Genomic DNA, 23,344 nt, shown 5'->3' with positions numbered 1-23,344 from the left:
TTTGATCACAAATCAACATACATTCATCGATAAACATGAACATATATGCATGTTACCAATCAAACAAGCATAGATTAGCAATCAAAAGTCGAGAAAAAATTACCTTTTCTAAGCAAAATTCTGCACTTGCACAATCGCTGGAAATCCACTAAAAAACAGTCCCTCTTGAGCTAGATTTGAGCTCAAAACAGCGAAGTAATCTAATGCGAAGGTTGGACCAAAAAAAAAAAATCTAACGCGAAGGAGTATTCATGTTGGATGCTGAATATTGATCAAAACGGAGCCAAATTACCATCTAATCGAGGCTGATTTGTGGCTGAAACAAGGTTGGACAGCGACGAATTGAGCTTGGCGGTTTAGTGATGATGATGCGGCGGATTGAGCTAGGCCCGACTAGAACAACGAGAAACGTCTGATCATGTATGGGAGAGTAGACTTGTATGGAACAGTGGCTTTATGAGATTAAAGAAGATCTGCAAATGCAAGAACTTAAAACCCAAAAACAACAAGAAGTCAGTGGACTTCTTGGAGTGGTGAGCGTGGAGCCATGGATGATGGCTTCGAATAGCTCAAGTATTCTCGAACTTTCTTGCTTTCTCATGTATCACTCTCTCTACTTTACCTCTTTTATTGTCACGTGCTCATGTGAGGATGACACAACTCTCTCATGCATAACGATCGGAGAAAGAAATAAAAAAAAGTCAGAATTTTATAGAGAATTAAGAACTCCCTTTGTCATTGATTGTCTCGGTGGGAGTGACTACTTGGCTTGTAGTCATCCTTGGCCAAGCTTGCGGTGAGAAAAAGTATTCAAATTGAGAACCACAGAAACTCCAATGTAAGTTTTGCCACGATGAAACCTCCATCTTTCTCTGAATGCTCTCAATTGTCGTCGTAGCATTATTGGAGATGCCGCTTGATCCGGGTGAAGAGGGATACTGTGTCGGCTACGAATGTGTCATGACTAGGACTCTTTGGCACACCTCGAGGGAGCAGCAGCTTGCGACGGCTTCGGCAGAATCTCATCCGACTACGCCCGAGGGACCGATGTCCGCATCAAGGAGGTTGGCATCGAGAGAGACATAGTAAACAGACCTGCGGCAACTAAGAAAACTCAGACATTAGCACTCAAACACATTGACAAATAACTAAAGGAAAGAACAAATTTTTATCCCGTTCCTTTTCGTCAAAGTGATGTCTTGGTAGAGAAAATTGACCAATGTATGCCCAAGTCTCCTTTGAATACAAGAATTGCAGTCTCCGTGGTAGCGCAAGGCTCGATTGATGATGCTCGGAGTTTCGGGTTCGTTTGATGGGCACCACACCAAGGAAACTTGAGCGTTGGATAAAAGATGACGGTGTTGCCTCCGGACTCTTCCACACTTGTCGTTGCTTGGCCGGGAGATGTGAGCTTCCGCTTATGGGTGTGTACGCTGAACCGAGAGACAGGCGTGCATTCTTCTATGAGACTACTTGTGTCTTCATGATGGATTCCATTGGTAGGGTGGTGGGAGGAGCATCCATGGAGGATTATGAACAATCACTAGAGAATGAGAGTGCCCCTTCATCCTTCTATATGTATGAACGAATCCCCCTAATGTGACCATGTGTGGTCTCCTCCAACAATGGCCGTGCTTCGAATGAAATCCCCCCCAAAATTGTGAGCAAAGTTATGCTTATATAGGCTTAGATTTAGGGTTTTCTTTAAGAACAAAATCTGTTATTTTCCTAATCTAGTGCCCGAGAGATATATTCAAATCAAATTGCTCAACTATCTAACATTTTCCAACTTGGCATTTATTTCAAGTTTTGGCTAATTAATATGTGCAATGGGCTTGGCTGAATTTGGGCTCTTGTAGGCTCATTTCAAATAATGGAGATCAAACTACAAGCCCTATTAATTAAGCTCAAATGGACTAGATTAAGCTTGAAAATGAGTCCAATTAGCTCACAAAAATTCGGCACTCCCTCTAGCCATAAGCGAAAATTGCAACTTGAGTTTGGTCCCGCCCCATGTCGAAATTAAGCTCAATAACTCACCTTTGACATGATTGACAAAAATTAAATATGCAATGCATGAGAAATTATTTTTGTGAGAATTATGACTAATTCTCATTTTATTCTTAAATAAATGATTTGTTAAAAATCAAAATTTAGGTGTCAACAAAATCTAGCTTGAACTATCTTAAGGTTTGGGATGTCCCGCATAAGTGAAGTTATATAATCCAACTTTGAGTAAATTGGACTCCAAAATCACTAGGCATTATTTCGTATCTTACCTAGATCATTCAAAGGGGTGTCATTTTCATAATCCTAATAGAGGATCAAGAATCATGGAACCATAGACAACGAAGTTTTTGGAGTTTGATGTGGCCAAAAAAAGATAACTACTCATACACCATTGAGGATAATAGTATGATGGGTATTACCGTATCTTTTTTACTCCCTATACAGAGGATAATGACTCCTTCCACACCACAGATTGAACCTATTGAGATCTAGGATCATGTTGGTGAGACAGCTCCCGATGAAGTTCTTCAAGCCTCTTAGGTGTTGGATGAGGTTATTGTCGCTCTACTCGGGAGATCCATCATGGAGAGATGATCAGCTATATCACCATACTATATAGTCTATATGGGAGAGTATGACTACAATATTAGTTGTGTGGCTGTTCTAGTGACTTATGCAGATGCTATTTCTTGTCCTTAGTTAGATCTATAGCTAGATGCAATGAAAGATGAGATGCACTTTATGAAACATAATGGTGTTTGGGAATTTGTTGAATTGTTTAGATGTCATAAGCCCATCAGATGCAAATGGGTATACAAGAATAAAAGTGCCTCCAAAGAAAGATTGTGAAGTTTAAAGCCAAACCGGTAGCCAACAGTTTCACTTACAGAGAATGAGTAGACTATGAAGCTAGTTTTTTCCTAATTTCTTCTAAAGAATGTTTCGGAGTGGTCATGATATTAGTAGTTTACTTTGACTTGGAGTTACACTAGATGGATGTCAAAACTACCTTTCTGAATGGAAACCTTGATAAGGAAGTCTAATATGGTGCAACCAAAAAGTTTTGCAACAAAGGATAAACTTGTGTGTAGACCAAAAAATGCGGTTTATGGTCTCAACCAGGCTTCCAAATAGTGGTACTTGAAGTTTCATAGTGTTACCACTTCATTCAATTTTGTTGAGAACAAAATAAATCAATGTATATACTGCAAGGCCAATGGGAGAAAATTTATTTTTCTCATACTTTATGTAGATGATATCTTGCTTGCGAGTAGTGATAATGGATTACTACATGAGACAAAGCGGATGTTATTAAAGAATTTGACATGAAGGACCTTGGTGAAGCTTCTTTAGTCCTTAGTATTGAGATCCATAAGGATTATTCTTGCCATGTGCTGGGTTTATCTCAGATGACATATATTAATCGTATTTTGGAAAGATTCAGTATGTAGGATTGTAAGCCAAGAATTGTTCCTATCACTAAGGGTGATAAACTAGGTTTGTCACAGTGTCCTCATTTAGATGTTGAGAAAGCCCAAATGAATAATATACCTTATACTAATGCACTTGGAAGTATTATGTATGCTCAACTTTGTTTTAGACTTGATATTGCTTTTGCAGCAAGACTTCTAGGCAAACATTAGTCAAATTTAGGACATGACCACTAGATTGCTTCCAAGAAGGTTTTAAGGTACTTAAAGAGGACAAATGACTATATGCCAATTTACAAATATATTCAAGACATGTAGCTAATAGGGTATTCAAATGTAGACCTTGCTAGCTATCAAGATTACTTGAGGTCAATAACATGATACATCTTTATGTTAGCGAGAGATGCAATATCATGGAAAAGCAAGAAACAGAAATCAGTATCATCATCTATCATGCACGCAGAGTTTATAGCATATTTTACAGCCTCTACTCAGGCTTTTTGGGTCTAGAATCTCATGAAGGAGATGACCATATTTGACCTTCCGAATGGACCTACACAGTTGTAATGTGACAATAACTTTGCATTTTATCAATAATAATAGAAGTCTTAAGGGGTTTAAGTATTTGGTGGTTAAGTTTTTGACTATAAAGGAGACTATTATAAATGGCGACATTGTAGTAGAGCATATTTTCACATATGATATGGTTGCATATCCATTAACTAAAGGCCTTCACCCTTGTGCATTTAAACGACATGTGATTAGCATAGGCTTAGGAACATCATGGGATATTGTTGTTTAGTGGAAGCTATTTAGTTATTTGCTCTAATAAAGTTGACATCTATGTTTGTTGCATTCTGTAATATTTTTATATGTATCAACTCTTTTGCATTCAATAAAGCATTTGTGAATGCATTGTTATTAAGTTGGATATATATAGTGAAAATCTCAACGCAATGTGTAAATATTGAGTAAAGGCTAAGGGCATCTAGTTATTAGCCTTATGAATATGTATGGTTGTAAATAAAGTGAAGTTAAACATAAAGATAAGACATAAGTGGCTTCATGAGAGCCATAAGAAATTTCTTTGGTGGCACATCAGGTTTCGTGACACTTAAAAAAAGAGAATATGACTGACAAATGAGATAACACATAAAGTGTCACTTTTTTGTGAGATATTATTCATTTGCCATACTACCCTATTGAATCCATATATATAAAGTTAAAAAGGCATTTGGGACCATGGAAGGCTCTGTGTCTATTGATGCAATTACCGCCATGATTCGCTATTTGAAACTTCATGCGATCCGATTGACTATTAAGAATAATCTCTAGACTAACATAAAGGTACACACAAATAGTATAATTTCAATTAATATAGCCAAAGTAGGAAAATGTAAGAATTTTTCTGATGTGAGGTAAATTAATTGAAATTGAAATTTACTATTTAATGGGGTTGGTCTATTAAGATAAGATGTACAGATTCTTCATTAGTTCAATATCCGGTTGACTAGTGTGGGCCGAGTTGGGTCCCACACGTGATGAGAGGTTTTATGGCTGAAAACTTTATAAAAAAGGCTTAAATTCCTCCTCTAACCATATGATGCACAAATTATCTCACATAAAGAAGAACGCACTCATTTGTGAGCGGTATTTTCATTTAGCAAGTGTTCCAGCAAGGGGAACAGAGGGGAAGCATTTGAGTTTCAAATCATCACCGTTCTGCATCAAGATTGATGGATTCTAAGTTAGATGCGCGAATCTCTTTTCTTCTATCATAATGTGTTTCATATTCTAGTTATGAAGTTCCTGGGATGTGCCATTTTGGTGGCCTACACATTATCCAAAAGCGAGGAATAGCGTTCGAGGATAGCTATGCATACGAAGAAATGGACAGGACTGCGACACGACAAAAGCAGCAGAACCCGCGGAGAAGATCAAGGATTTCACTAATGTCCCGCCCAGTGAGGACAAGCTCATGAAGGCAATTGCGCAGTAGCCGATCTCGGTCATAATCGCGGCGAGCAGCTAGGAGTTCTAGAGCTATAGCGGTGGCGTGTTCAACTAGGATTGTGATGAGAAGTTGGACCACACGATCGTCGTAGTTGGGTATGGGACGAGCGAGGATGGGACCGAGTTCTGGAAGAACAGGAACTAGTGGGGCAAGACATGGGGTGAAGGCGGGTACATGAGGATGCAAAGAGGCCATGATAGTTCTGAAGGAATGTGCGAAGTCGCATCGAAAGCTTCTTATCGAATTGCTTAAGGTTATCCTTTTTCATGTGTTTTTTGCTATGGTTGTGTGCTTGCAAGAGGTTACTGTCTAGCCACTTAATTATAAGGCGTACTACGTATTAATGCCCGTAAAATACATTTATATATATATATATATATATAGATTGGGCTTTGGACATGGGCTGCCCATAATGGGCTTGGCCCGAGCTCAACCCATTTAGGCACTTAGGTGAGAAGATATTGTCTAGATTTAGTCGACTACACTGAAACAAGAAAGGTGGAAACCGCACTAGAGTTGTTAGAAATCATTTGTTTCCATATGATAAAGCAAGTCTCGAAAGATAGTGCATAATACATCACGATGGCCCTCATTTTCAAGACTCTTGCAAAAGGAGGAATGGAGAGTTGGAGTGCTTAAAACGGCAGAAAAAAAAAAAAAATTGGACACGATTTGCCTACATAAATCCCACTGAATGTTGGGATGTGGATCATATTCCTAGTCGACAGGAAAGAACGGGAGAGCCGTTCCGGCGGGGTTGTAGGAGGCAGCGCCCCGCTGGACACCATATGACTTTGAAAGTTTTGAGCGTATAGTTATTGGTAGTTTGGGTTTGGGACTAGAAGTAGTTATTGCTTATATATAATCAATTTATCTTATAATTGAGAATTGTAATAGAGAAGTGGAATATGCTAATTATAGTGTAATTCTCTACAGGATGTAGTTCTAATTAAAGGGTGAATCACAATAAATCAAGTGCCTCGATTTTTGTTTTTCTTGTATTTACTCTTGATTTCGTTATGATTTGTGCGCGGAATCTTATTGCTGAAGAGCTAGGAGAGATGCTTAATGGAGGAGAAGACTGACATGTTGTGAGTTGATTGAGGCAATCTAATAAAGCACTCGTGCCCTCCACGGCTGTCCCTGAAGTTTCGCATGTTCAGACATGCATGGCTTCGGCACTCGTATCTCCGCCCATTATGGAACCAAATTTTCCACGTTACAGTCCAAGCAAGACTGTATATATATTCATGTCCAGTTCAGGTATCTCGTCATCCACTTCCTGAGTTTTTCCAGAGGAACAACATCCTGCTTACAATTGGGCAATGGCGTTTCCTCTCAAGAGTGAATTCATAATCTCCCTTGCTCTCATTCTCAGCACTTGGGCATGGCATGTCATGTCGGTCCGCACGTTGGATCCACCGTTGCCGAGCAGCATGAGCAATGGATGGCCCAATACGGTCGGACCTACAAGGACCCAGAGGAGAAGGAGAGACGTCGGGAGATTTTCGAGAGGAACTTGCAGTTCATCAAAGATTTCACTGCATCCGGGAATCGGACTTTCAAGGTAGGCATCAATCAATTCTCGGACTTGACCAACGACGAGTTCATTCGGAGCCACACGGGATACTTGGCATCTAAGCAACCCAAGTCCACCAGAACGGGGTCGTTGAGCCACCAATATCCGACTGGGGATGTTCCTGATAGCATCGACTGGGTGGAGAAAGGCGCCGTGAATCAGATCAAGGACCAAGGCCAATGTGGTAAGTGTCTAAACATCTTGCATGCTTCCAATTGGGAGATCATTTTTTACTTACTATTGAGCAATAAGTTTAGGAGCCTAGCTATCTTGAGTTGAGAAGTCTGATAACAACGGTAACGAAAATAATGCGATTCTTAATCCTTACAATGTCGACAAACAAAATTTTATGAGTGCAGGATCTTGTTGGGCATTCTCAGCAGTCGCAGCAGTAGAAGGAATCACGCAGATCAAAAGCGGTAATTTGCCAGTGCTCTCCGAGCAACAGCTGATCGACTGCGATACCGAAGCCAGTGGCTGCGAGGGTGGTCTTCCGGACAATGCTTTCAACTACATCATGCATAACCGAGGAATTGCGTCCGAGGATACCTACCCGTACCAAGGGACGGGCGGGACCTGCGACTCGTCGAAAGCGGCTCAACAGGTGGCGCAGATCAAAGAGTTCAACGATGTGCAGCCCGGTGAGGAGGAGCTCCTGAAGGCAGTTGCGCAGCAGCCGGTCTCGGTCGGAATCGCGGCGGGTGGGCAGGAGTTCCAGAGCTACAGCGGTGGCGTGTTCAATGGCGACTGCGGCGAGGAGCTGGACCACGCGGTGGTCGTGGTCGGGTACGGGACGAGCGAGGACGGAACCAAGTTCTGGAAGATCCGCAACTCGTGGGGGCAGACTTGGGGCGAAGAGGGCTACATGAGGATTCAAAGAGGTGTTGATAGCTCGAAAGGAATGTGCGGACTCGCGTCGCAAGCTTCTTATCCAGTGGCCTGAGATAATCAAAACATAATATAGACGGAGTACGAGCATCATGAGATGACCGACTTGCTTCTTTCCTACTTATAGTGTGGTACTTGTAAGGAGGCTACTGTGTAGCCACTAAGTTATGAGGAGAATACCGTATTAATTCCTCAATACGTATCAATTTTCTTGTTTTTCCTACAATTCCCTTTGTCTGAGATGCATACCACCAAATATATCACTCTCTTTTCCATTTATCTATCTATCTATAAAAGCAGCTAAAACCCGCATAACCAGCGTGACGCAGCTCGATTTTGTACGAGTTTTACCTAGTAATTTGATGTGGATGATCATTTTAGTGTAACTCTTCGATTGAGGATTACACTGAACTTTGGAGGGAAAAAAAACTCATATTCTAAAGATACCCATCATGTGTTCACAAATTAAATGACTAGAATTCTCGCGCATGCCGAATTGCGTGTGATTGCAATCTTAATTGGAAAAATGTGAAAATTCTTATTTGATTTTCGTTGTCATATGTTTAAATCACATGCACTTTCAATTAGGAGACTGTATGTTCTTCAAATGAAACGTATAGATAATCAACATTACACGATGGAACATAATACTAAAATCAGGCACTCGTGTCTTGATTGCTTAGATATATCTAGAGATGGCAAAATGGGTCTAGAACCCATATTTAAAGTGGTGGGTTATAAATGGGTTGTACTATATTTTAAAAACAAATTAAGTGGGTGATAAATAGGTTACTTAAAAACATAATGGTTCATAAATGGGCTTTAAGTAGGTCATAAATTGGTTAGTTAAGATAATTATCTTAACGAGTCATAATTAGATTTTTTGAATATTTTTTTAAAATTGAATTTTTAATAATTTATTATTTTCTTTTTCTTATTTTTTTTTCCATTTTTTCCATTTTCCTCGTACCATTGCTGCGCTTGCTGAGATTTGGCAAGCTCGTGCGTGCCTAGATCGGGCAAACCTCAAGGTTGCCGGTATCGGGCGAGCTCATGGTCGCCGAAATTGGGCAAGCCTCTAAGCTCGCTGGGATCCGGTGAGCTCGAGGTTGCCGGGATCTAGCGAGCCCCGAGCATGTGCTTGCTGGCCTCGGGTGAATTGGAGGTCACTGAAATTGGGCGAGCCTCGAGGCTCGTGGAATCTGGCAAGCCTTGAGCTCGCCGACCTCAGCCGAGCCACGAGGCTCGCTGGGATTGGCCTCATCTGCAGCTGGTTGTCGGGTTGCCGATCGTCACCAAGGCCCAGCAATCGGTAGACGAAGGAAAAGAAAAAAATGGAAAAATGGAAAAAGAAATAGAATAATAAAAAAATTCAATAATTTATAAGAAACAAATTTTCTTAAATTGGATTAAATGTGAAAGTATTTTAGCAAATATGGATTAGGTAGGGTATGGGCCACTAGATTTGTATAACATGAAAATGAGTTAAAACGAGTTAAATTGGTCAATACAGGCCGGACCGTTTTCGATCCGACCTACTCATTTGACAGCTCTACTTTTCTTAGCTTCCGTTTTCATATTTTCCCCTTGTCTTTCTGAGACTTGCCCTTTCTAAGTCGTGCTTTATTATCATTTTTACTATTGTTGTTGTTATAATAATAATAATTGTTGTTGTTATTAGTTTCTGAGGAGCTTTCACAATATGAAAATGATTGGATTCATTCCTCCGCATCTAATCTTGAACCGCGTCTACATTTTTAGTATCATTAGACAAAATAGCATGTAAATATTTTGATCGCGTTCTTTTAATATGATGTATATTGTCGCAAAGGAATGAGAGATTTGTGGGATACTTGAAAATTATATTGAATGCACATTTAAAAGGTAAAAGATTCATTGAGTTTCTTCCCATTTATCCCGATCCTCGTTGTCTATCGTAAAATAAGATTTTGTCCATTTATAGTTGCGCATGATCAGGGGGTATTTTTAACCATATGCATGGATTTCCCTGAATTTGCTTACACAAATTTGAGGTGGAAGTGGTTATTGAGTTTGCTTAATTCATGGAGAAGCTGTAAATATTTGTAACCATTGCATGGGTGGGCGTAGAGTAAGAATCTTACCAGATTTGTGTAAAATTAATGACTTGTTTTCACTTATGGAAAAAAGAATCGACGCGTCAAGTTTGCGCTAAAAGTACAAGAAATATTGATGACATATTGTGAAGTCAAAACTGAAAACAGGTACAATTTACATAACAGTATCATATGGACAATTAAGTGGTTATCTTTCTACTACATAAATTATTGTCTTCAAGGACAAAAGGCACAGCCACAAGGTTGGGTCAAAGAGTCGATGATCGACGGCTAACCCGGTATAGTATTTCATGAACAAACAAAACACATCGAGATTGATTATCACTTTATTCAGAAACATATGCAGCCCGAAAGGCCATACGAAGTTAAGAACTGAGCACGTACCCACTAGACTTCAACTGTCAGGCATCTTTACAATACGTTGGGTCAAGCCGGTTTATGTTTCTTGTTAGCAAGTTGGGATATGCACCAACTTGAGGAGGAGTATATTGGGAATAGTTACATCCTTTCTTTCTTTTTTTAGATAGCATATCAATTGGCGTATCTCTTCTAATTACTTAGGAGGATTTAATTTCATGTTATTGTTTTTTTTTTTTTGGTCGGATGATTTCATGTTATTTGGTCAGCATAATATTTGGTGTATCTCTTAGATAATATGCTAGGGAAGATATGGTGAATTTTTCCCATTCCCTTTTTGTTGAGAAATACCTTATTTACATTTTTACATCGTACGTTGAGTAACACGTGCCAATTACGAATTCTCTTGCTAAACGAGGGAGAAAATGAATATGACCGGATCATTAGCCGAGTCCCCTGATTAATTAATCTGATCCTGATGTTCTATAAATTAGACATGGCTTGCTCATGTTTCCCCACATTTCCCCAAAAGCACACTAGCCATTCATCAATCCATCCTTGATAAACGCTTCAGCATTCGATGATGGCTTTATGGCTGGATAGGCAAATTAAGGTCTACATGTTGATAGCATCGGTATGTTTAGGAGCTCAGACTTTGGCCGCGGCGCCCCCGAATTCCACACTGGCGGAGGCGGAGTTCGAGCAGTGGATGGCCCGCCATGGACGGAGCTACACAAATAATCTCGAGAAGGCGAAGCAGTACGGGGATCTTTCTGGAGACCTTGCGCTTCATCGAAGACTTCAACCACAAAGCGGCTAACCAGAGCTACAAAGTGGGTCTGAACCAATTTTCGGATTTGACCATGGACGAGGTCATCACGAGGTACACCGGGTTCCGGCCTAGGTCGAAGAGCTCGAATTCATCAGCGATGAATACTTTCAAGTACCAAAATGTGACCCAAGTCCTGGATAGCATAAACCGGGTTGATCGGGGAGTTGTTGGCAGCATAAAATTCCAGGGTACATGTGGTAAGAAAGTAACAAAATCATACTATATTATTGTGAATAGGAACTTTATTTTCTTGTCTTGTGATTTTTTTTTTTCATTCCAAAGCAAGCGAAACAACATAATATTCCCATGTCCTTAACCCAATATTTTCTTGTCTTGTGATTTTGTTTGCAAAAAAAAAATTCATATGAATGCACTGAATATTCTTTATAAGCCTTGAAAACATTGAACAGACATGTATTACCTAAACCCAGAAAAGCAATTTAATCATTGAAGGAGCAAATTCTATCGCATATGGTGATAAGAGACATGTTCTAAAATAGTATTTCGTCAACACATTTACATTTATCTCTAAGAGTGTTTATTTAGAGAAAAATAAATGCTTTGAAAAATATTTTTATATATTTATTACTTATATCACACACAAAAATGATTGAACAAAAATTAATTCCATTGTCAATAAAGAGATTTAGCCATAAATTCGTAGTTGATAAAGCAAACGTCTTTCATTGATTAACTACTTCAAACATTAAAAGGACTGTTTTTAGGGAAATGTTTTCCAAGAAACAAACGTACTTAAGTGGTTCGAAACTGTGCAATTCAATGGACCTATTAGTTGAAGAATTTGTACCAAGTTCATTATCTTGTCATGTTAGCTAGTGAGTCTTGGTTCGTCTCCATAAAACTGAACTATATACCTATTCAAAATAGGCCATCAAACATTAAAGTTCAAATCACATCATTACATGCTGCGAATTGAATCGCATTTCTATGGCACCCTCCACGCCTAGTACGTGAGAAATATTTTGTAATGTAACTTCAATCCTTGTGATTCTGAGTTATACACTATAACTTCAGTCCGGTATTTATTCCATCTTCATAGATACATACACCAGCTATAGCCATCGTTGCAATCCTCGTTTTAATCCTCATATAGGATCTTGCTGGTCATTCTCAGTAGCTGATGCTGTGGAATCGATAACCGCGATAACAACCGGTGTACTACCCGACTTGTCCGAGCAACAGTTAATTAATTGCGCAACAAATGGAGGAAACCATCGGTTCGGTTTTTCGGTTTTCCTTTCTATTTTTTTCTTTTCTTTTTTGTTTCAAATTTGGCATCACTGTTGCATCTTGGCTCCACGACATGGGCAACATGCAGTGAAACAGAGGCCAGAGACGATGCTTGCAAAAGCCATGGTAGAACTGGTTCTGCATATCTAGAGGCAAGAATGTCGGCACGCACCGGAACGACTTGAATGGGAATTGCGAGACCTCCTCTTGATCGGCGACGTCAATGTCAGCCTTCAGAGAGCCGACGTACATGACCACGGCTAAGGGTCTCAGCCTGTCCTTGAGCTACAACACCGCCAGGCTGTCCGGGTCCCACTCGAACCTCTACTTCCCGGTCTGCTTCTCCTGATGGGCTCGCACGAGGAGCTGGTTCACGACGAAGATCCGCTACTCCAGCAAGGCCATCGAGATGGCATCGGGTCTCAACCCGTCCTTGAGCTGCAACACCACCAGGCTGTTCGGGTCCCACTCGAACCTCCACTTCCCGGTCTGCTTGTCCTGATGGGCTCGCAAGGGGAGCTGGTTCACGACGATGATTTGCCTCTCTGGCGAGGCCGACGAGACGGCGTTGTCGGACTCCAACCTCGGCGACCGGTCGCTCTCGAAATCGGACATCACTCCCAAGGTCATCATGACTCTAGGAATGGGCCCGCGAGCAAGAAAGAAGATATTGGCTGCGTTTGGGAACCACTTTCCCAATGGGTTTTGAGTGTCCAAAGCTCCTAGGCGAAATTTTTGGTGTTTGGCAAATTTTTTGAAAACATCCTTGGCTCAAAGTGAGCCTTCAAAAGGCTGAAAGTCCAAGGCAGCTTCAAGGCCACCTTGAGCTTTCAGCATTCTCGACAAACAACAATACCAAGGATTAGTGTTTTTTTTGAATTCTCAATATTACCCTTACTCAGTCTTCATAATTCCACGTTTACCCTCATTGTTCATAACTTCTTTTCCCCTCTCCCACTGCTCCCTTCGCCTTCAGTCCCGCCGGAAGGTTGCTGCCAAACACCGCCGCCGCAAGCGCCGTCCAGGATGCTGCTGTCGAATGCCACCGCCGCAAGCGATGTCTAGGATGCTGCTGTTGAACGTCGCCGCCGTAGGCACCGCTGGCATTGAGCCACTTTTCCACGCCCTTTGCCGCAACAACTGTCCCCTCCTCCCCACGATCCCAATTCGCCCCGTCTCACCAGATCTGGGCTTGCGAGGGCTCGACCTCGTCGTTGCTGCCTCGCCTGGAGATGGAGAGGTCGAGCCCCCCCATTGCCGAGCGAGGTTGAGCCCTCGCAAGCCCAGATCTGGGCCCCGTATACGTCACCCCCTCGACCTGCCAACCGATTCAACCAATCTCTCTCTAACGTCTTGGTTAGTGTCAAGCTCTATCTCTCCCCTGTTCCAGACTTCCTTCCATCACCCAAAGTAGTAGAACCGAGATGGAGAGTGACGTCACAAGAAGAACAGAGTCAATCGAAGAAAAACAGAGGGATGGAAGGGGTGACCCACAACGTGAATAATATTGTTTCAAGTGAGGATGATGGTCAAATCTCGAGGCTTTGTTCTTGTGGTTGACGACAATTTTCAAGTGGGGAAGGGTTGGGGAAGGGAAGAAAAAAAAAAAAAATAAAAAATTATACAAAAATCATAAAAAGATATTAAAATACTCGGCTAAAGGCATTTGCGAATTTATGTTTATCAAACAACATTTTCCCAAACTTTCGTTTGAAGGCACTTTTTAATTAAAGTTTACCAAACAACTTTTGCATTTCACCAAATCCCTTCACACCAAAGGTATTTGCATTTTTCCAAAGGCTTTCCCTAAGAGTCTTTCCAAACGTAGCCATTGTTGTTGGGATAAAAAAATATGATTATTTTTTCCAAATAGCTAATATTAAAAAGAAAGAAGATATTTCGGTTCGCGGTTCAGTTAATCGAACCGAACCAAACCAAACCAATCCAAAATAATCTGAACTAAAAAATAAAGAATGGTTATTTTTCATTATCCAAACTCAAAATCCAACCGAACCGAAATGTGCAAAATTTTCGATTCGGTTCTGTTCGGTTAGCGATTCGGTTTGGTTTTTCGGTTTGGTTTTGACACCCCTACTCACAATCATCCAAAGACTATCATGCTATTGCTTGATTTTATTGTTTGAGCAGTTTTGCACGACCACTTTAGTTTTACATGTTTAGAGATAAAAATAAGTAAATAAAAGATTACGTGAAAGAATGTTTTCCAAAAAGAAAAGAGCTGCCAATAGTAGACATTAGCTAAAACCGACATTACTAAGTCCTCGAATTTAAAATTTCTGGTTCGAAAACTTAAAGCAGAATCCCCTGTTATACTTGACTTCACAGTTCTAGTTTCACTTAAATTCATAATGTTTGAGAAATCAAGTTGTGATTCGTAGGGTTTGAGAGAGTCCGTGCGAAACGTAAATTTCACTTCACAATGGCATGATGAAAAATTTGATGCAGTTAGTAATGCATATATCATGTGACATACGTACACGATATCTCTCAAAGTGTTTGGACATGCATAGCTTGTGATTCATATATCCGCAGAGAATGTGAACTTGGGAATAAATTTTATACCTTAAAATTAAAGCAATTTTTTTTTTATGGTATGACCTAATTATGAAGCGGCCTAGAAATATACATCTCTAGTGCAGCTATCTCATCACATCCACTTCAAAATATCACACTCAGAAGAGGAAGAAAACACATTCACACAAGAAAGTGTTCACGCGATAGCTTTCTCGGTCAAGAGTGAAATCAGCATCTCCCTTGCTCTAATTCTTGGCGCTTGGGCGGGGCATGCGACGTCGGTCCGCGCGTTGCATGAGCCCTCCATTGCCAAGCGGCACGAGCAATGGATGGCTGAATATGTTCGGACGTACAAGGGCCCACTCGGGAGAAGGCGAAACGCCAGGTGATTTTCTCCGAGAACTTGCAGTTCATTGCAGACTTCAACAAGTTCGGGGGTCGTACTTAAGAGTCAGGTTTCAACCGATTCTCGGACTTGACCAACAAGGAGTTTGTCCGAAGCCATACGGGATATGTTACACCTAAGAGGTCAGAGCCCGCCGAAACGATGTGGTTCAGCCACCAAAATCTGGCTGGAGGTGTTCCCGACGACATCGACTGGGTAGAGAAAGGCGCCGTAAACAATATTAAGTATCAAGGCAGGTGTGGTAAGTACAAATGTTGTGAATGTGTCGGACCTTTTCTTTCATATAGTGAACAAGTAGGTATTTAACGGAATATATGTACTTTTCGGAAATTTAAGCATATGTGTGTGACTTAGAACCTATGTATTACAATTTTCTTTAGATCCTGCTGGGCATTCTCAGTCGTAGCATCAGTGGAAGGAATTGTGGCAATCACAAGCGGCAAACTGCGGGTGCTCTCCGAGCAACAACTGAGAGATCGTGACACCACAAGCGACGGGTGCAGAGGAGGCTACCCGGACAACGCTTTCAGGTACATTATCCGAAACCGAGGAATGGCGTCCGAGGATAACTATGCGTACCATGAGCTCGACAGGACCTGCAACGCAATGAAAGCAGCAGAACACGCGGCGCAGATCAAGGGATTCGCGGACGGGCTGCCCGTCGAGGGCGAGCTCGTGAAGGCGGTCTTGCGGTAGCCCGTCGTGGTTGTCATCACGGCGAGCGGGCGGGAGTTCCAAAGCTATAGGCTCAGCGTGTTCAATGGGGATTGCAGGTCGCAGCTGGACCACGCCGTCTTCATGTTCGGGTACGGGACAAGCGAGGATGGAACCGAGTTCTGGAAGATGAGGAACTCGTGGGGCGAGGCATGGGGTGAAGGCGATTACATGAAGATTCGGAGAAGCGGTGGTAGTTCTAAAGGGTTGTGCGGACGCACATCGAAAGCTTCTTATCCAATTGCTTGAGGATAATAATCATAAGAGAAATAGTTATGTGACAATCGGTAACCCACTGTTATATTTACAACATGTTCAGTGCCACAAAAAATAAAAATAAATAATTAAAAACTATTGTATGATCTACTCGTTCTAGCATTACGTAGAGCAATTTTTGGTTCTTAGGATTTGAGGTGTGATTTCGTAAAGTGGACTTTGCTAGTATAACAGTATTTTGGTGACTATGAAAATAACAACATGTCGTGCGTCACAAATTTTTGAAAGAGTGAACTTCATGATAATTTATTATTATTTATTATTAATTTTTTATGATACACGAAATGCTGTCAATCTCTTATTAAATAAAGACCTATCACATAATTAAGCACATTGCCTGTCACAGGTGACAATCTGACTTGGGAGTGCCATGTCCGACGATGACAAGACACATGGGACAAGTGCGTCACGCTATTGAAACGTGGACTAATCAGAGATTGACACATGGTAAGAGATTCCGTGTCAACGGTGAGTCGGATGCACGCCGTAGGCCCAATGGTGACCTGTGCGCATGTGGTGCTGGTTCATATTCTTCCACATTGTTTTGGATCCTAAAAATTTCTACTAAGTCGTCGTGATTTATAAACATTGTTGGGGTGGTTTATTTTTGTGTTCACTGCTTGTAAAAATTCAAATACATTTTGTTTATGTAGTAAAAATCAAAAATTTTGTGTTATGTCAATAACATACCGATGTTGGTGCTCTTGCTCGGCGATGGTAATATGAAAACGTCGAACCTAAAAGCGCATTGCAAGCCATTGTAAATGGTGTGAGAGACCTCAGCATGTGCTTATCATTGAATTTGATGATCAACCACAAAACGTTTATGGTGACAGATCTGTTCTTAAGCAACGAGAGCATATTTTTAACTATAGAAAGTGCTTTGTTATATGTTTTCTTGTATTTTCTGTGTTTTGTAGTTATTTGGGATTTGCTAGATTTGAAATCCTTCTATATACCTTTCGAATATTATTCTACTTAATGAATAAAAAATTTCTTTCGACAAAATAAAAAAATCTTTTGTGTTTATCTCCCAATAATGTCCAAACTTGTCTCATAAGCTCTATGGACTTAGTATGCTAACATGGTCTTTGCTTGATAGGGAGATGATTGACTTAGAATAGACTCGTCACCTTTTTCTGTGTCTAATCCCGATCATTTAAACCAAGTTTATCAACTTCATCTTAATAAATTACTTATTCATTAATACTAAGTGATTGTTCGATAACCAGTCGCTTTTACTTAATTATTTGCTATCTGGTATTCTCATTAAGTTTTTGCGGAATCATTTCACTCGGGCGAAACACGGTAGGTATCTAATTAGTCTACAATTTATCATGTGTTTTTTGGTAAGGTTACAATTTATCATGTGTTTTGGCTTATTTTAAGCGAAAAAAAAATTACTGCATGACTTTTCTATCAAATTGATAAAATAAACAATTTTAAAAAAAAACTCGAAGGTTAAAAATAAAAGTCGGTTCCACACCTAAAACACATACTCTCTCTCTCTTTCACACACACACACACACATCTATCTTCCTTGAATTCTGACACACGCGTTACTTTTGCTTGCTTTTATTAGCCAATAAACGCATTGAAATCGTAGAAAAGTGCAAGAAGAAAAAGTAGAATATAATTAGAGATATTTTCAGACCAATCTAGTTCTATCTAGCTTTAGAAGAATTTTCCTTGAATTCTGACACGCGTTACTTTTCCTAAGTGTGAACAAGCCCTAATTGAAGCTAGAGAAAGATCAAGGAACCATTGACGTGCCTTTTCCTTTTTTAGCTTTTGGACCACATGTGCAACGCGCACTCCTAGAGTAAACAATGAACATTGACCATGGTCATCACCAAGATTCTTTGCGGTCAAGTTGCTCCAATCTATCAATTTCACGTTCACTTCTATAAAGAGATAATTGCACAAATGAACTCTACATTTTGGCTCAACAAGCAATGTCATCCCCGAACTTTTAATATTTGATCAATCTAGTTCCTAGATTAAATAAAAATGTTCAATGTTATCTTTCCATTAAGTCAAATTAACTGAATTTATCGGTTTAGGTCAATAAAGGCATTGAACAGTAGAAAAGTAGAATATAATTAGAGACATTTTCGGACCACTCTAGTTCTATAATTAGAAACATTTTCAAACCAATATAGTTCTGTTTACCCAGTAAATGGTCACAAAAACTTCTTTTCCTAAGTGTGAACAAACCCTAATCGAAGCCAGAGAAAGATGAAGGCACCACCAACGTACCTTTTCTTTTCTTTTCTTTTTTTTCTTTTCTTTTTTGACTTTTGGACAATATGTTCAACACGCACTCGTAGAGGAAACAATAAGCATTGACCACGGTCATCACCAAGTTTCTTTGCGGTCAATTTGCTCCAATCAATCAATTTCACAATCACTTCCATACACACAGCTAATGCATCCCTCGTTCTCCGCAGCAAAAACATACCTCTTCATTGAAATTCAAATGGCTTGCAAAAACTCTCTCCTTATGGTTGACACTTTTCTTGGATGCTTATGCATCGGATGGTGCGTCTAGTACCTACGACATGTCATCCGTGACTACGTTTGAGGAGTAGGCAACTCGACTTCGCAACCTTCCTCGAGGTGAACTACCAAGGGAAATCTAATTCATGGCTAGGCGGGTATGAACAATTACTCATCAAAGAGATAGTGTCATTGCCTAGCGCAGACTTTCTCAAGGCCACACCAATTGTAACTTCAGGTTTCAATCAAACCGTTTCTAACCCGCAGTTCAATTTATTTAGGAGTTGCCACTTATCGATTACAAGTCGATTAGATACTCAAGTAAAAAATGTGGGTGTACATTTTACTGCTATAGACCACAGACTACACAACATAAATCTATTGTCATTTCGGTACATTTTCTTTTTATTTTGAAAATGTTTTGCAAGCGATCTCTATCAATTTTAATCCTTAACCACTAACATGTTAGGTCATTATGTGGGTACATTATTAGGAATGGTAATACTCAAAAATTGAAAGCAGTAACTAAATTACTCGAAAAGATTAAAGAACCTGGGTGCACTAAGCAAGCAAAAGCAAAGGTTCACCACCATCCAATGCAATAGGGATTCTGCAAATTTTGACTCTAAGAACAGACAATGATATGATATATGAATGTCCTAATTATGACTCCTAAATGTAATTATGCAAGGACAACTAATCACGACAATAGGGCTTTTTATTAAAACTTTCTATAAACATGATCTATGGTTAATTTAAATCATGTACATAACTTCAATTAATACTTATAGAAACGTTATTAAATATCAAAGAATTAAACCGTAGTTCACTGAACATGTCTTATCGCCTTTTATTTAAAAAGTGGTGATGAAGTGATACAATGCTAATTTCTTTTTGGTGTTTATTTTTACGATTTGTAAACTATATTCAACGTGAATAATGCATGAGATGCAATTATTAATCTATCTACATGAGATTTTATTAAAACATCACCATTAAATAATGTGGCTCACTAAATGACGTGCAATATGCGATATGCATGTGATGGGACTAACTAATTATATGCCTAGATGAAATCTATGAAAAGTATAGGCTATCCTAATATGAATTCTAAAATGAACATCCATTGTTCTAAATATGAATTGTGAAGCACCCGAAGTTCTAAGTGTGCAATGTGATACATAGGTGACGATTAATAAATCTTATAATGCACCCAAATATATGTCTTATGCAAATCAACCAATATAAGTCAATGACATATAACTTTAATGTAATTAAACTTTAATCAATCAAGCATAACAGCACTCAAGAGACAACATTAAGGATCCAACTGTAGGATCAACAATCCGGCGCCCAAACATTACCTTAATTAATGCAAGGAGATAATCAAAATATAATGATATAATTTAAGGTCTTACTTCTAAATAACATGCATTTGAAACTATGGAATAAAATCAACTCACCACATAAATTGCACCAAACCTCAAACCTGCCATGAATTAGGTTTTTCCAAGCATGGCCTCAAGGAATTGAAATGATATGGGAATGTACCTATCAAACTTGATGATCGCCGACAAGGGAGCGTGACCGGTGGTGAAGAGTATGATTAGTAGGACTAATTTACTTATTTTTCTGTGGGCTAAAGCTTTGAAGATGTATATTCTAAAATCGTGTACCTGCCAAAGTTGTTTCATTGATTCCTTTTGAGTTATGAACTGGATGTAAATTTAGCTTGAACTATCTTAAGGTTTGGGATATCTTGCAGAAGTGAAGTTATATAATCCAACTTTGAGTAAATTGGACTCCAAAATCACTATGCATTATTTCATATCTTACCCAAATCATTCACAGGGGTATCATATTCATAATCTTAATGGAGGATCAACAATCATGAAATCACAGACAATGAAGTTTTTGGAGTTTGATGTGGCCGAAAAAAAAGTAACTGCTCATACACCATTGAGGATAATAGTATGGTGGGTACTACCGTATCTTTTTTACTCCCTATACAGAGGATAATGACTCCTCCCACACCACAGATTGAACCTATTGAGATCTAGGATCATGTTGGTGAGATAGCTCCTGATGAAGTTCTTCAAGTCTCTTAAGTGTCGGATGAGGTTATTGCCGCCTTACTCGGGAGATCCATCATGGAGAGATGATCAGCCATATCACCATACTATATAGTCTATATGGGAGAGTATGACTACAACATCGGTTGTGTGGTTGTTCTAGTGACTTATGCAGATGCTATTTCTTGTCCTTAGTTAGATCCGTAGCTAGATGCAATGAAAGGTGAGATGCACTTTATGAAACATAATGGTGTTTGGGAACTTGTTGAATTGTTTGAATGTCATAAGCCCATCGGCTGCAAATGGGTGTACAAGAATAAAAGAGCCTCCAAAGAAAAGATTGTGAAATTTAAAGCCAAACTAGTAGCCAAGAGTTTCACTTACGGAGAATAAGTAGACTATGAAGCTATTTTTTCCCTAGTTTCTTCTAAAGAATGTTTCGGAGTGGTCATAATATTAGTAGTTTACTTTGACTTGGAGTTACACTAGATGGATGTTAAAACTATATTTTTGAATGGAAACCTTGATAAGGAAGTCTAACATGGTGCAACCAAAAAGATTTGCAACAAAGGATAAACTTGTGTGTAAACCAAAAAATGCAGTTTATGGTCTCAAGCAAGCTTCCAAATAATAGTACTTGAAGTTTCATAGTGTTATCACTTCATTCAATTTTGTTGAGAACAAAATAAATCAATGTATATACTACAAGACCAATGGGAGAAAATTTATTTTTCTCATACTTTATGTAGATGATATTTTGTTTGCGAGTAGTGATCATGGATTACTGCAATGGACAAAGCGGATGTTATTAAAGAATTTTGACATGAAGGACCTTGGTGAAGCTTCTTTCGTCCTTGGTATTGAGATCCATAGAGATTATTCTTGCCATGTGTTGGATTTATCTCATATGACATATATTAATCGTATTTTTGAAAGATTTAGTATGTAGGATTGTAAGCCAAGAATTACTCCCATCACTAAGGGTGATAAACTAAGTTTGTTACAGTGTCCTCATTTAGCTGTTGAGAAAGCCCGAATGAAGAATATACCTTATACTAATGAACTTGGTAGTATTATGTATGCTCAACTTTGTTTCAGACTTTATATTGCTTTTGGAGCAGGACTTCTAGGCAAACATGAGTCAAATTCATGACAAGACCACTAGATTGCTTCCAAGAAGGTTTTAAGGTACTTAAAGAGGACAAATGACTATATGCTAATTTACAAATATATTCAAGACATGTAGCTAATAGGGTATTCAGATGTAGACCTTGTTGCCTGTCAAGATTACTTGAGGTCAATAACATGATACATCTTTGTGTTAGCGAGAGATGCAATATCATGGAAAAACGAGAAATAGAAATCAGTATCATCCTCTATCATGCATGCAGAGTTTATAGCATACTTTACAGCCTCTACTCAGGCTATTTGGGTCTAGAATCTCATGAAGGAGTTGACCATATTTGACCTTTTGAATAGACCTACACGGTTGTAATGTGACAATAACTTTGCAGTGTTGTTTATCAATAATAATAGAAGTCTTAAGGGGTCTAAGTATTTGGCAATTAAGTTTTTGACTGTAAAGGAGATTATTATAAATAGTGACATTATAGTAGAGCATATTCAATCAAAGATCGAAAGATCCGACAATAAGAAGTGAAAAACAAAAGGGTTTCGGGGCAGAAGTAAAAGCAAATGTTATAATATGCTATTCAAGATATCTTTTTTTATAGCCCCATCTAAGAAACCCTAAAACAAAGTGAATGGTCCAAAATAACCTTATATCACTGTAAAAAATATAACATATATATAGTGAAAATCTCAACGCAATGTGTAAATATTGAGTAAAGGCTAAGGGCATCTAGTTATTAGCCTTATGAATATGTATGGTTATAAATAAAGTGAAGTTAAACATAAAGATAAGACATATGTGACTTCATGGGAGCCATAAGAAATTTCTTTGGTGGCACATCGGGTTTCATGATACTTAAGAAAAGACAATATGATCGACAAATGAGATAACACATAAAGTATCACCTTTTTGTGATATGTTATTCATTTGTCATACTACCCTATTGAATCCATGTAAATAAAGTTAAAAAGGCATTGATGCAATTACCACCATGATTCACTATTTGAAACTTCATGGGATCGGATTAACTACCGAGAATAATCTCTAGACTAACATAAAGGTCCACACAAATAGTATAGTTCAATTAATATTGCCAAAGTAGGAAAATGTAAGAATTTTTCTGATGTGAGGTAAATTAATTGAAATTGAAATTTACCGTTTAATGGGGTTGGTCTATTACGATAAGATATACAGATTCTTCATTAGTTCAATATCTGGTTGACTAGTGTGGGCTCGGTTGGGTCCCACACGTG

General features: G+C 39.2%; 3 pseudogenes; all 3 read left to right on the top strand.

The window, feature by feature from the left end:
* The window catches only part of LOC125314098, a 39,753-nt pseudogene extending 34,047 nt beyond the window's left edge, over nt 1-5,706 (top strand).
* Nucleotides 5,707-6,778: 1,072 nt separating this feature from the next.
* Nucleotides 6,779-8,179, top strand: LOC125314436 (annotated as a pseudogene).
* Nucleotides 8,180-13,514: 5,335 nt separating this feature from the next.
* Nucleotides 13,515-16,361, top strand: LOC125314097 (annotated as a pseudogene).
* Nucleotides 16,362-23,344: the final 6,983 nt, after the last annotated feature.

Source organism: Rhodamnia argentea, chromosome 3 (genome assembly GCF_020921035.1).
Source record: "Rhodamnia argentea isolate NSW1041297 chromosome 3, ASM2092103v1, whole genome shotgun sequence".
Classification (NCBI taxonomy): Eukaryota; Viridiplantae; Streptophyta; class Magnoliopsida; order Myrtales; family Myrtaceae; genus Rhodamnia; species Rhodamnia argentea.
This window is presented reverse-complemented; position numbering and strand designations above follow the sequence as displayed.